This window comes from Euprymna scolopes, chromosome 26 (assembly GCF_053919585.1).
Source record: "Euprymna scolopes isolate OS-2025 chromosome 26, ASM5391958v1, whole genome shotgun sequence".
Lineage (NCBI taxonomy): Eukaryota > Metazoa > Mollusca > Cephalopoda > Sepiida > Sepiolidae > Euprymna > Euprymna scolopes.
The window spans coordinates 100,684,263-100,699,772 of record NC_136507.1 but is presented as its reverse complement, the minus strand read 5'-3'; the positions used below and the strand labels follow the sequence as shown (position 1 = coordinate 100,699,772).

At 33.9% G+C, this 15,510-nt stretch overlaps 1 long non-coding RNA gene across 1 annotated transcript in view; it reads left to right on the top strand.

Moving 5' to 3' along the window:
• Window positions 1-15,510, top strand: part of LOC145247879 (uncharacterized) — an 89,094-nt gene that overhangs the window by 50,441 nt on the left and 23,143 nt on the right. Inside the window, exon 2 of the long non-coding RNA XR_013863295.1 lies at window positions 5,761-5,827. This is a non-coding gene — a long non-coding RNA (uncharacterized LOC145247879). The remainder of the gene's footprint in view (window positions 1-5,760; window positions 5,828-15,510) is intronic.

The window sequence follows — 15,510 nt, the reverse complement described above, 5'->3', positions numbered from 1 at the left end:
TTTTTTTAAATAAATAAAAAAGTTTTTAACGCTTTTTGTAGTAAATTCTATATTTGATTTTTAACTATAGCATATGTGTGCTTTTTTTAACTATACAGCATATGTGTGCTTTTTTATTATAGCAAAACTTCTCTAAAGATTTTCGTAGCTAATGTTCTGTTAATTAATATAGAAAGAGTTCTTTAAAGCTTTTTGTAGCAATTGTTTTATGTGTGCTTTTTTCATTATAGCAAAAGTTCTCTGAAGATTTTCGTAGCTAATGTTCTGTTAATTAATATAACAAGATTTTTTTAACGCTTTTTATAGCAATGTTTATATGTGTGCTTTTTTCGTTAAAGCAAAAGTTCTTTAATACTTTTTATAGCAATTTTTATATTTGTTCATTTTTAAATACAGACACAAGTTTTTGAAACTTGTTTAGCAATTGTCATATGTGTGTTTTTCTAAATATAGCAAACGTTCTTTCAAGAAAACCGGCTGTTCCCTCTGTGTACTAAAGTGTGGAGCTCGTTATCGCTGGAATGCCTCTATAGAGACTACAACATGGTTGTTTTCAAACCCAATGTCAACTGTCTAGTCGTGAATAACTTTCAATTCTCAATCGGTGCCAAAATCTAAACGTAAACTCCATGAAGAAAAGTTCCTTCATAGAACTGCCCACATGTGAAACTCTGTAGGTCTGCTTTTCAGTTGACTATGCCATGGTCGCTTTCAAGTCTTATGTAAACAAGTCCTTGTTGAACTGTCCCCTTAAATAATCACACTCTACTCAAATTCTATTGTCTCACTGACCACCTTACACGCATTTACTAGCATCTTCGAGTTGCCTCCAGGCTTTGATAATTGGGACAACGTTGTAAAAATGTCTTGAAGGACAGGTTCTTTTTTCATGTCTCACGTCCATCTGGAATGGTTATTTTTAAGTCATGTTTAAGAAAATACACTACATTTATTAACAAACTAGCAGTTCAGCCCGGCTTTGTCCGGACCCTATGTATTATTCATAACTGTATGTGCATATATATATACATATATATATATATATATATATATATATATATATATATATATATATATATATATATATATATATATATATTAAAAAGTTTGACTCAGGTCCAGGTAACCTATATCTAAAATTTCAAGTCTTTAGACCAAAAATTGGCGGAGGAGTTTGGTAGAGTCTGCAAATGTCAACTCTTTCAACTTTTACCTCTTGGCAGCCAAATATTTGCCCAATAATTGAGTAAAAGACTTACTGCATGTTTGGATACCTTTTATGTAAAATTTCAAATGTTTAGACTCAGAATTGGCTGAATAGTTTGCTAGAGACCGAAACGGTCAAATTTTTGTAACTATGCCATCTTTGCAGCCAAATTTTAGGCCAAAATACAGATTATGTAAAATTTCAACTGTTTAGACCAAAAATTGGCTGAGTAATTTGGTAGAGACCGCACAGGATTTTTTTCAACTTTGACCCTAATTTTGACCCCTAAAAATGTACTGTTTTGGGCTTAAATTTATTTAACAAGTTTGATCCATTTTCAAGTAATCTACATTTAAGATTCCAAGTATTTAGACAAAAATTGGCGGAGAAGTTTTTAAAGGTCAAATCGTTGAACTTCGACCACTTGAGAGTAAAATTTCTGGCCCAAAACCGATAAAAACTTGTTCCCAAATCTCAATGCCCCTTATATCAAATCTCGAGTCTGTAGAATGAAAATTGACAGAGTAGTTTGGTAGTGAAATGTACACACACAGACAATTTCATATTTATAGATATATAGATATAAAGATAGACTATGTTGCTTGTTAATAGAGGAAAATATATATTTTTGTAAGCAATAACGAAGAACAATACGAGATGGAATTAGATGCATTCAGAAACGCAAATATAGATTCATTATTTATTTAATGCTCTTGTTATGTAGGGATTTTGACCGTCGATTAAATTTTTTCTCTTCACATAAGCTGTCTTTTCCATAATAATAAGGGAAAACATAATACGCGTGGAAAAAGTAGACAACATAAAATGTGTAGATGAAATAAAGAAATAGATAACTTATGTTTGAAAAGGAGGGGGTGAAGTTAAAAAAGAGGAAAGGGAGGAAATACGAAGAAAGGAAGGAAAAAGAAAGAGAGAGTGATAATGGGAAGAATTCTGTCTCTTCTCTCTCTCTCTCTCTCTCTCTCTCTCTCTCGCTCTCTCTATCTATCTATCTACTTATATATCTATCTATCTATCTACTTATATATATATATGTATATGTGTATATATATATGTGTGTATATATATATATATATATATATATATATATATATATATATATATATACGAGCAAACAATAATAAAACATGTTAAAAAACACTTTGAAATGAGTTAAAAACATAATCTGAAAAGGAAACACTAGATAAGTGGATAGTCCTTAATCCGCGGAGTTTCGAAGAAATACTTTCCTTCTCATCAGAGGGTAGGAATTAGCAACATGCGAGATCGGATTTTGCATGCAAAAGTATTTGATGAAACAAAAAGTAAGTCAAAGATCTTACTTGATAACAAAAAAATGAAGCAGAAGGAATATGGTGAAGAAAAAGGTGATTACACATGAATGGATAGTCTGGTGGAAGATAAATAATCCAGTGACGGTAAAATCCAAATATATAACTTCAAGACTTAAATTCATAACTTTATATATATATATATATATATATATATATATATATATATATATATATATATATATATATATACTAGTCTTTTAGTCTGTTAAAAAATGAAAATTCTTTTACCTGTTGCCTTCGAATGAGAGTTTTATGCCAAATTGATGAGTGCATGTAATTATATTCATACGAATCCGTATTAATTCTTATTAAACTCTTACTATGCATCGTACAGAGGCCATGATATTTAATTCGTTGCACTTTAATTATAACGAAGGTCATACAAAATTTCAGCCAGATCAGTTCAGTAGTTTCCTAGAAAACCAATACGGTAAATATAGTACTTTGATGATCAATCGCTATTAATCCACATTAATCCATATTAATGCATTTAACAAGGATCCTAATACTTAGTTCGCTGCACTTAGTGTTAACACTGGTCCATACAAAATTTCAGCCATGATGAGAAAACAGAAAAGCACCGACAGAAAAATTAAGAGAAATATAATATGGATATATATTTCTACATATTTTTACTTTCTTGTTTTTTCTTTTCTTTTTTCTTTCCCCTTTACTTTGTTTCCTTTCTTTTATCTACCATATCCCTCTTCTCTGTCTCTTTTACGAATATTAGTTATCCATTTTTCTGTTTTTATCTGCATATTTTCTTTCATCAATACATATTATTATATAATATGGATATAACGGTTAAGAGTTGATATCCATTATATAAATCTCACCTGTTTGTAAGTGTGTGTATTATGTATGTATGTTTGTATGTCTGCCTAAAACTTTCGACAGAGGCGATCGATTTTTTTACAAGATTAGTATCATTTTGAAGCGCGACCTTTGGGGCGACAAATATCAAAGAATTTGCCAAAAATGTTAATTACTTCACCCTGAACTGGGCACTTTTTTACAGGGAGGGGTCGCTTTTTTGCCTATATTTTCAAAATTCATCGCCTCTTTTCGGTTGTCCAGCCTTAATTAAAACCTACTTTGCTTCCGGTTCAGCGATAAGCGCAGTAGCTAGTGCGTCATGTTTTTCTTTTTTTTGTTTTGTTTTTTACACTTTCTCCACTTCCTTCGCGATACGGGTTCGAACCTGCCTGCCTACTAACGTTTTTTTTTTACTCTCGTAATTTTTCTTTCTTTTTTTTTTCTTTGCTCCACCAACACGTTTAGACACAGCTCCACTTTTTTCCGCCTTCGCGTCACGGGTTAAAGCCTGCCTGCTTACTACACCTTTTTTTGCTCAACACACATCTCCAAGCACCGGGCAACGCCGGGTACCCAGGCCAGTCTATCATATAAATATCACCTGTCTGTTTTTGTGTGTATGTATATATGTTTAAAATCCTTCAGGGAGATTAACCATCCTCCTCACCAAACAAGTCTGGTGAGGGAACCAGTTTAGTCGCCGGTGACCCGACTATGAGGCAGGTAGGCTGGGATACATGGTACCAGTAGCATATGACATGACCTGACACAAGGATTAAAAACAAGACCTTCCAAAGGGCGAATGAACCCTTTTTCGGGGTCAACGGCCAACGTGTGTGTTTGTATGTATGTGTGTGTTGGGGCGGAGAGGGCTCCCACAAGCCGTGGTGAATCTCTGATTTAAAAATCCATAAAGCAGGAGACCAGTACCCGAATTAAGCTGGTCTGCAGTTGAACTTTTTGCTGGCTATCTTGCTCGTGCGTGTTGCTGGATATCAACATTTTGAACCGAGAGAGAAACTTAGCTGTCGTACAAAGCTAAGACTCTGTAACATCATCTTTGTATAGATATTTCCTCAGGCATTTGTCTATAAAAATGGTTCTGTAGCGATGAAAAAGTTGTGACATGTGGAGGCTTGAAATGCTGGAAGCATGTAATAGTTGATCTCAATGACCATCTTCAGTGTCATGCCTGCTTGAGCGTGTGAATTGACCAGTAGGACTAAAAAACAAAAAACGTAATTTTTGGGCTCATGGACTTTAAGTGTCTGGAGGAGTGGCACTCGTCTGACAAAACATTGCAATCATCATGTATGTATTTATGCCTAAAAGTGTCAACAGAGGCAACGGATTTTCATGAGATGGGTATCATTTTGAAGCCCGACCCGTTCGAGACGTCAAATACTGAAAAATTTCCCAAAACATTAATTGCTTCACCATCAATTGGGTACTTTTCTACAGGAAGGGGTCGCTTTTTTAGCCGATATTTTTAAAAAATCATCGCCTGTTTTTGATTTTTTAGCATTATTTAAAATATACGCCATTTCCAGTTCGGCAATGGCGAAACAGCTAACGCATCACGATTTTTTTCAATTTTTTTTCCTCCTTCAGGACACGCGTTCCAGCCTGCCTGCCTACTACCACTTTTTTGTGCTTGCAAGTTTACTTTCTTTTTCTTTTTTTTTCTTTTTGCTTAACCAACACCCTTACACAGGCTTCCGCTTTCTTTTCCGCCTTAGCGTCAGGGGTTCGAGCCTGCCTGTCTACTACAACTTTTTTTGCTTTACACGCCCCTACAAACACCCGGGCAACGCTAGACACCTAAGCTAGTCTATTATATAAATCTCACCTGTCTGTTTAGAATTATGTAAGTATGTATGTCTATATGTCTGCCTTAAACTTTCCACAGAAACGACGGATTTTCACGACATCGGTACTCTTTTGAAGCTCCACTCTTCCGACAACAAATATCAAATAATTGGCTAAAAACATCTTTCACCCTCAACTGGGCACTTTTCTACAGGGGGTCGCTTTTTCGCTGATATTTTCGAAAGTCATCCCCTCTTTTTGATTATCTAGCACTTATTTAAATTTCGCCACTTCCTGTTTCGGGATGGACGAAACGGCAAAGACGTCACTTTTTTTTCACATTATTTTTATCCTTTGCGGTACAGGTTTGAGCCTGCCTGCCTACTACAACTTTTTTTTCTTTGCTCAACACAAACCTCCATACACCCGGGTAACGCCGGGCACCCAGGCTAGTAAATACTATAAAGAAATAGTATAAAAAATAATAATAAAACGCAATATTGCTCTATATAGTTCAATAAAAATAATAAAATCACATTGCAAGTGACAATTTTCAATTTACTCCTTCAGAGCACGTGAGAGACGACACGTCCTACCGGTCAGCTGTTCAGGCACCTTCAGGTGCAAACTTTACCAGGTGAGTGAGTTTGAGATGTTTTGACATGTTTCGATAACCTAATCAAAACATATATTCACATTTCTTGTTTACGTCGCCTCTTATATATATATATATATATATATATATATATATATATAGAGAGAGAGAGAGAGAGAGAGAGAGAGATAGATAGATAGATAGATAGACAGATACATATATAGATAGATAGATAGACAGATATATATATATAGATAGATAGATATAGATAGATATAGACAGATATATATATATAGATATAGATAGATATATAGATATAGACAGATAGATAGATAGATATACAATAATTAGATAAACTGATAGCAAGACAAATAACAGATATACATTGCTTCATTATATAACATAATTCTCGACAAAATTCTCCATTTATATAAGAACCAGATACGTCCTTGAATGGAGACGTGCTGCCACATCTAAGCAAGAACTGCTCTGAGCACTCTATCCTGCGTTTACAATTGCAAAACCGGTTTCGAAACCTAGTAGGTGATGTCCTTCTCTCATCCTTGCCAGCTCTTGGCCACGGAAGAGATGTTGCGAGCCTGTCTCTGGTCTAATGTTGCCACTGTCACCCCCCAACTCTACAACATGACAAGAAAGAAGAAGCAAAAGAAAAAAGATGTACAAAATACTGAGGATGAAGTTCGACTAAAAAATATATTAAAATTATACAATTTCAAACTAGTAAAATACTTGTTTATTTTCGTAATATTACATGGGGATTTCAAACGTACCTGATACCAATCTTATTTTATTAAAACTAAATCAACGCTTCTATAACGGAACTCCTGACGTTAATCTCGCTAGTGTTCCGGCATTTCAAAATACAAAAGCCGAGAGACGACGCGCAGATCTTTGCTAACTATTTTTCTCCAACTTTACAAAATGACAAAAAAGAAGAAAAAAAGATCTACAAAATACTTAGCATGTAGTTTAGCTCCGAAAAACAATTAAATTATGAATTTAAAACTAGTAAAAAAAAAATTATCGTAATATTTAGTTGTTATTCGGTTTTCAAACGTACCTGAAACGTATTTTATTTTATTCAAATTAAAGCAACACTTCTATAACGGAACTCACACCCCTCACGTTAATCTTGCGTAGCCAAAGACTGTTCCAGCATTCTAAAATAATACCACTTAAAGACAAAATGCGGATCTTTACTAACTGTTTTTCTCCAACTTTACAACATGGCCAGAACGGAGAAGAAAAAATAAAAAAAATAAAGATCTATAAAATAATGAGGATGAGGTTTGGCTGAAATATTTGTTTATTTTGGTAAAATATTGCGTTGTGGTTTGGTTTTCAAACGTACCTGATACGTATTTTATTTTATTTAAATTAAATTATCGCTTCTATAACAGTACTTACACCCCTGACGTTAGATGTTATTTATATATGTTTAATTGTAAACGAATGTACCGGTAATTAAGGTTACCATTATTTAACTGTCTGTTTTTAAGCGGTTGATATGTGTGTATTGTTTCTTTTTGTACGGTTGCCCCCTGTAGAAAGCGATGCCACATTGTAAACTTTGTAGTGTTCGTTTATGTAGGAAATGAATTAATTCCGGAATAAAAGAATTGCCTGGTCTCAGCTAATCAGAATGGACGGAATATGCCACGGGAGCCGTTATTATTATGAATAGAGAATCAGTAAAATTATTTTATGTCTATGTATCTATGGACTAGTTAATATTGATGAAATCATAATATCTAACGAATGTGTAGATTTGCCTCTGGCGTTGACTGTGGGCGGACTAAATACTTACGGAAAAAACGATCTTAAAAATAAATTATCTCTCTTATAGATAAAATAATTATTTTGCAGGGGAATATTTTACATAATAGATAATAACATTTCAGCAAATATTTTCTTTTTTTAAAAAGCAGATTTGTTAATATCTGGAGATGTAGCTGAGTGGTAGAGCATTCGACTACAGATCGAATGATCCTCATTTCAAGTCCGGGTCGATCTCACCATTTCATGTTTTTTTTTGTTTTTTTTTTTACACAGTGATCACCACTTATCAAGGCCCGGAAGCCACTCAGGGATAAGGGTTATTGCAAGTACATCACGTTAGTGAGGAGATTTTATGAAGTGTTTAATTAGGGGGGCGGTTCATTAGGAATTTGTTAACATTAGACTTGAAGACATCCAAGTTGTAGTCCGGAGGGAAGCAGGCAGACGGAACAGAGTTCCACAGGCGTGCAGTTCTAAGAAAGAAGCTTTGCTCATGAAATCCGCGTTTTGATTTAGGCACAGATATAGAGTGGGGGAAATTTTTCACAGTGGATTCAGCTAGACGGGTGATTTTCGTGAAAGTTTGGCGAGGGGGGACCAGGGATTGGAGTTCAGACGAGCACCTGCCATGAAAATAACGATAAAACAAGGATAGGCTCGCAACGTCTCTTCTGTGGGAGAGGGGTTGCAGGGTAGAGAAAAGGGCATCCCCCACTAAACCACGAAGTCTATTTTGTACTCTGTCAAGGCATGATAGGCTGTTTTTGGCAGCTCCTGCCCAGATATGGCAACAGTATTCCATCCTTGGCCGTACTTGTTATTTTTTTCTGATTAACAGGTTTAAATTATGATACAAACTAGACACAATTTAAAATCGCAGCAAATCATTTCTTCATTTGCATATTTTCAAACTAAACTTTAAGTTTTCCAGGGCATTCATGGTCCATCCCAAATATAAACTGATCTGATATTGTAAACAAACACAGGCGTAATTTAATGAGCGACCTTATCATTATTATTGGTTTTGCAAATTTGTCCACTGGGAAAATTATTCCTTGTAATATATAATAATCAATAGAGGATTGATTCTATAATAATTCAAACGCAATCTGCATAAATTGAAATATCAAGTTTAAGCTTATTGTACTACCGAGCAACGCCGGGTTGTCAGTTAATGTTTTATTACACTTTGCTACCTGACTTTATATTCAAAATTCATTATATTATGGGTAACAGCCTCTACTGAAGTGCAGTGAACACGACGATCGTAACAAGATGTCAGACTCATAAAGGGAAGTGGAGTAAAATTATATTTCTTATACTCAGGAAATAAAGGTCGGCGATTTTTTTGAGTGACTGTCGTTTCATGAAAACTTCAAACTTTCAGCGAACACCTGCTTTCATCGAAATGAATCATGACAAAGAAGGCTTTGTGTAAATTGAATTCTGGGCGATTGCAAATCTCATAAATATCGCGATTTGAAGAAGAAGCAGAAGGAGACACAGCTTTGCGACGCCGAAAGCGAAAGCGGCCATATTGGAATTGTTAATTCAGCAGACAAACAAATTCGCTTCACATCCAAGTTAACTCTATTTCAATCTCGGAATAAAGTTGACAATATAAACTTTTGTTACAAATCGTTGCTAAACAACGACAAAATGTATTAACCTTATTTTATTCTTTGAATTATTCAGACTCTAGTGTTGTTTGCAAAACGTCTCGGCCGATGCAACCTCCGATCTTTTTCAGGTGTATCTAATCGAACTCTTAGAAGTACACGAGTGTGGAACTCTCTTCCGCTTGCCTGTTTCCCACCTGACTACAACTTGGATGTCTTCAAGTCCAACATAAACAAATTCCTGATGAACTGCCCCCATAAGACACTTTATCAAATCTCCAATACTAACAATTACTACAATACTATCCCATTGATTACTGTATACGTAATAACCATTATCCCCGAGTGGCTTCCTAGCCTTGATAAGTGGTTACCTCCATGTAAAATAAAGACAGTATAGACCAGTAACCATAAATGAATACTTTTTGCAAAATCCTATAAATCCTTTTTTGTTACTAACTACAAAACGATAAAAGCTATATATATATATATATATATATATATATATGTATATATGTATATATATATATATATGTGTGTGTATTTATGTGTATATATATGTATATATATATATATATATGAATTTGTTTTGCTTTTGCGTGTATCGATATTCATATTAAAAACCCCTTTTCTATTTATTTAAAAAGAAAATCAACTTTGTTATATATGGGTCGTTAGATTGTATTCACTAACAAAAGATCTACCTAATTTGCGTATTCGGTTAAACATTTATTTTAATTAATTTCCTATTATTTTTTTCGGTTTTCTGATGGGCTGATCATTTTTAGTTAACTTTTACGTGTAATTATATTCATGCAGATATTCTAAATGATTTATACTTGCGCAATATTTGTGTAAAAAAGGTTATAGTAGACACAAACCTCTTTCTATATATAGTTATTTATGCGTATATATATTTGTTTAATAAATTTTGCCTACCAAACCCCTCTGTCAGTTTTTGGTTTCCAGACATGAAACGTAATATATAGGGCAATCGAATCCATGCGAAACTTTATATTTGGGTTTTAGCCGGGAAAAGTGTGAAAAGTTAAAAAAAAAATAGAATATGCCAGGTGAAGGTTTAACGACAGCATCACGAATATTCATATGTAACGTAATAGCTATTGGTTCATGCTTTTAATTTTAGCTTTTTAGCAAACATGTTACCATAGCTCAAGCTATAACATCAAATGAAAAAGTAAATCGTAAGCTATACGTTATGGTTTCGATTTTTGGTGGTGTCGCACAAGTCTTTGTTTTTAATATTTTAGATCATTACTATATATTGCGTCCAATATATGAAATGCAAAAGCTGCATTAATCAAAATATCATATTGAAGTATATTTTTCAACCGGGCAATGTCGAGCGGCCTGCTAGTTTATATATATATATATATATATATATATATATATATATATATATATATATATATATATATATATATATATTTATATATATACTAGCAGGACGCGTTTACATGTGTTGCCCGGTGGTGGCATGCCCCCTACGCCGCATAAAAAATTAAAGTACGGCTGTTGTTGTTTTTGTTGCTGTAGTCCAACCACCAACCTCCTCATGTTAAGAACGGATTTCAGAATAGACACCCCACCTTCCCTATGTTAAGAACGGCCTTCGCAATAGATATCCTATTTTGTGAGTGGGAGTGCGGTTGCCAAAATGTTTACCCGAAATGTAATCGTTGTTAGGATGCCCACCCGCAAATACTATGAACGAACGAAAGAATTATGGTATTTATTGTGGCAAGGCTGGAATTTAGGTGGCAAAATACTCTCGAACCTTTTATTACTTAAAAGAAACTAAATTCATGTTTTAACCTGTATGTTATCATTTAAACATGTAATCGACATTGAAAAAAGAAACGCTGTTAAAAGAACGTTTTCTTTAATAAACAATTATTATTTATTTTAAACAATATATCTAGTATTAAGTTTACATTATAAACACTATAAGTAGAACAGTTCATAATTTGAAACAATGTAAACCTTTTTAAATCTCTCTCTCTTTCTCTTGCTCTACCTCTATCTATTTCTCTCCGTATCTCCCTCCTCTCTCTCTCTCCCTCTCGCTCTCTCTCTTTCTCTTTATCTTACTCTGTATCTATCTTCGTGTATACTTGCTTTACCTAATAAAATGAGTTCAAAAGTTTAGCACGGCTTCAATGATGACAACGCTCCAGTCTCTCTCGCTCTCACTTTCTCTATATCTCTCTATCTCTTTCCCTCCCTCCCTCTTTCTCTCTATCTATCTATTTCCGTGTAACTTGCTTGAGTAAATAAATAATGCGTTCAAAGGTTTAGCACGGCTATGATGATGACGACGCACCTGTACATCTCTCTCACTCACTCTCTCTCTATATCTCTCTGTCCCTCCTTTTATCTATCGATCTATCTATCTCCGTGTGACTTGCTTAACCAAATAAAATGGCTAGGATGATAACGACGGTATCCTCTATCTCTCCCTCTCTCTCTCTCTCTCTCTCTCTCTCTCTCTATATATATATATATATATATATATATATATATATATTTACTTGTTTCTATAGTCTTTTGCTTGCTGTTCTGTAAAACTTCCATATTCGTGCTTACATGTTTGTTTGTTTATGCAGAAACGTGTAATATATATGGAAAATTACATAACTAGGAATTTATTTATCTCAGAAATCTAAAGAGGCAATCTGCTTCCACGGGCTTTGGTAACGGTTTATGTTTCGCTGTTGCATTTGAACATTCTTTTGGTGTACGTTTTCAAGTTGCTGAATCGTCTGTCTTTTTTCTTTACTGTTGAAGATGTTTTCAAGTGTTTTACGACTGCCCTGGGCATTACGTATTGATGTTTGAGGAGTTCGAATATGTCATATTATTTCTCCAACGACAAACTCTTGCTTAGTTTTATCTTTCAACCTTTAAAGACGGCGAATAACAATGTCATCGCAATTTCTTTTTTAGGGGCATTCTTATCTTTAATACGTGTTTATAGCTTCGTATCTTCAGTTATTTCTTTTATTTTCTTGAATCAAATGAAAATATATCGATCTTATATAAAGGCATTTCATTCCTTTTAATACTTATGGCGATTCAGCAACGGCTCACTAGTTTTAAACACTTTCAAATTAATACATTCTTGTAACACTAATATTGATAATTGTTGTGTTTTATTAAACAGATGTAGAAATTGAGTTTATATATATATATATATATATATATATATATATATATAAATCAAAGATTACTGACACATAAATGTACATAAAAGTATACTTTTTTGATCAACCAAGTATGAAATACAATAATAATGTATTAGAGGAGATTGTCGTTTTTCTCATATACGGAGCAATCTAATACAAAAGAAGTTGTATGTGTGTATGTCAATCTGAAAGTTAAAAACTACAAAACAAAATCACACAAAGTTGGTGTATTCATAATCAGCGTTGTCCATGGTGAATAATATCAAAACTTTATCAAATGATATTCGCTTTTCACCCTAACAAACGCATAATTTCTCAAAGGAGTTTGTTATCCAGCTACTAATTAAAAATGCCTATATCTGAGTTTTTACATTGAGTAAATTTCCTTGGGCCGAATCATTCTACAAAAAATCTATATAAATGGTGTGTTTGTGTCGAGAGAGAAAGAGATAGAGAGAGGGATTGGCTAGACAGGAGGAAAATTAAGGTGGAAGGTGGGATGGTAAAAAAGAGGGAGCAGGGTAGAGAGAAACAGAACTTTTCATATAAAAATGTAACAATGTTAATATTTTAATACATAATTTATTAAGATGATTAAATCATGAATACGTATTTCTCTACCACAATCGGCACATTCCGTTCATTTTTGTAATACAAAGATGCAATTAAATGAGGATATTTCTTATGACAGAAATATAGATAAAAATGGTAAAATTCTCTTTTTCACGTCGATAGATTAGTCCATTGCGAAAGTAAGCACACGTTATGGGTGTCTATATTCTTGTGTGTGTGGTCTATATGATTAAGACATGGCTGTGATCGATTGTATTTGTGTGTGCATTTGTGTGTATACAGTCATGTGCGTGCGTGTCACATATATGCAGATTATAAGATGATTTTACGAGACGTACCTTTTCTCCTTTCCTTGGTCGGTGCCCCCCCACCATCGCGATGATTCATGCATGCTCCCAAAAACACAACTTGGATATTATTGTTTGGAAACGGTCTTTATTCCGGATTCCTCTCGTTTCCTTGATATCCTGAGCATAACTGAATCGATTCCTATCTCTTTTTTCTATTTTTTTTCAGTTTTATTGTCTTGAATCAATATTCTCTCGCTTTGATTAACTAATTTTAGTCTGACTAAAGAAATCTCTCGCTGTGATTCCCAAAAACTTACGTGTGTCACTCTTATACTTTCAAGTACATATTTTAAAGTGAACTTGCACTCAATATGCACTGATCTGCCTCGTGACTCCTGCCAGCATGCAGGTGTAATGCGTCCATCCCAAATCAATGAGTTTGAAGCCTGACAGTTTTAAAATTTTCAACCTCTCTGCACTTAACTTGAACATACGCAAGTTGGTTCAAGGTAGCACCGCGTTAACCGCATTATTGACACATAAAACACATATCATGTCCCGTATGCCTTTGCAGGAGTTATTGTAGTTGTTGAGAATCAGTCATATATTCATTTCGAATGATCATTGGCATTCCTTGTCCCGTTATCTTTCTAGTTAGATTTATTTCTAGAAAAACATCGGGTTCTATGGAAAGGAATGCGTAAATGTTGTTAACATTCATAGCCGAATATGTTTCTGTGTAATGAACTGGATTCGAACTTGCTACACCTAGGTTTTCACTGCGTGTCATTATCTACTGTCATCTCCCCTTTGCAGGAGTTGCCATAACGTTGATGTATATAGTTCCCGTTGTTTTGTAGATTTTCGCTTCGGATTTTCCCTAAACATTGATACTGGAAGACTTTCTCACGAGTGGGAATCACTATAAGATAATGAAGGTTTTAAATCAAATGTGTTCCTTTTCTTGGATAGTTGTTTTCCCATACTCGTAGGACCTGTCTACCCATAGCATTGGTTTTCGATATGAGGTTACATTCCATTAATTATATCAGTTTCATCAGGTGTATATAAAAACGACACAAGAAGTCTAGGGAATTCATTTTGTTGATAGAGCCCGTTGAAAAGGGGTGCTGTTAGAGGAATTTCAGAGATAATGCACGAGGCTTATATTTCCATTTTATTTTTTTTTAATATATAACAGTAAAATTTCATATTTTTACATGCATAAAATAAAACGTTTATTGATAAACAAGTTGGTCAACCGGCATTGCCCAGTCATACAATACGCTTAAACATGCGTTTTCATAAATTTGTGTATATTCGCAAAGATTTTCATCTTGTGCTATTTTCCTATTTATACATGTATGTCATTTTTACCCACCCTCTCCAATCTCCCTTTCAGAATGGTTCTTAAATCTATCAATTAATTCATGTATAAATGTTGTACCTGCTTTTTGCGGATTTTGTTTTTAATTTTTATTTTGCAAATGTTAATTTTTCTGATATTTGGGGAGAATTGATTCGGCGATATTAAATATTTAGGTATGATATGATTGTGGTATTTCATTTTAATTTTTATCATCTCGAGCACTGTTTTATTTCATGATTTGTTTCTTCAAAACAAAATATACTCTCTCCGAAAAACTGATACAACTAGCTGATAAAATTAAAAAAACTGGAGAGTTAACCGCTTCTATATAATTCCAAAAATATATAGTAAAAAAACACGAAATATTTGTATTTTTTACATGGTATTCACCACTTATCAAGGCCCGGAAGCCACTCGGGTATAAGGTTTATTGTGTGTACAGTAATCAATGGGATAATATCTTAGTAGTCGTTGGTAATGGAAATTTGATAAAGTGTCTTACTTAAGGGGCGGTTTATCAGGAATCTGTTTATTTTGGACTTGAGGACATCAAAGTTTTAGTCAGATGGGAAACAGGAAAACAGAAGAGAGTTCCACAGTCGTGCACTTCTAAGAGTGTGGAATAAAATAAGAACATACGGTACTAGAGCACTTATTGATCCGTGCTGAAATAATAACGTTATTATTTTATAAGCCATTCTTAACATGGGGGAGGGAATGGTGTTCTCTACTTAATCCGTACTTTAACGTTACAATTTAATAAAAACAGATATCATTTGATTAAACTAGAAAATACTATTTCACAAATGGTGCGGATCAATAAGTACATTAGCACTGAACATATTAGCGATGATACCCGTCTTTGCGA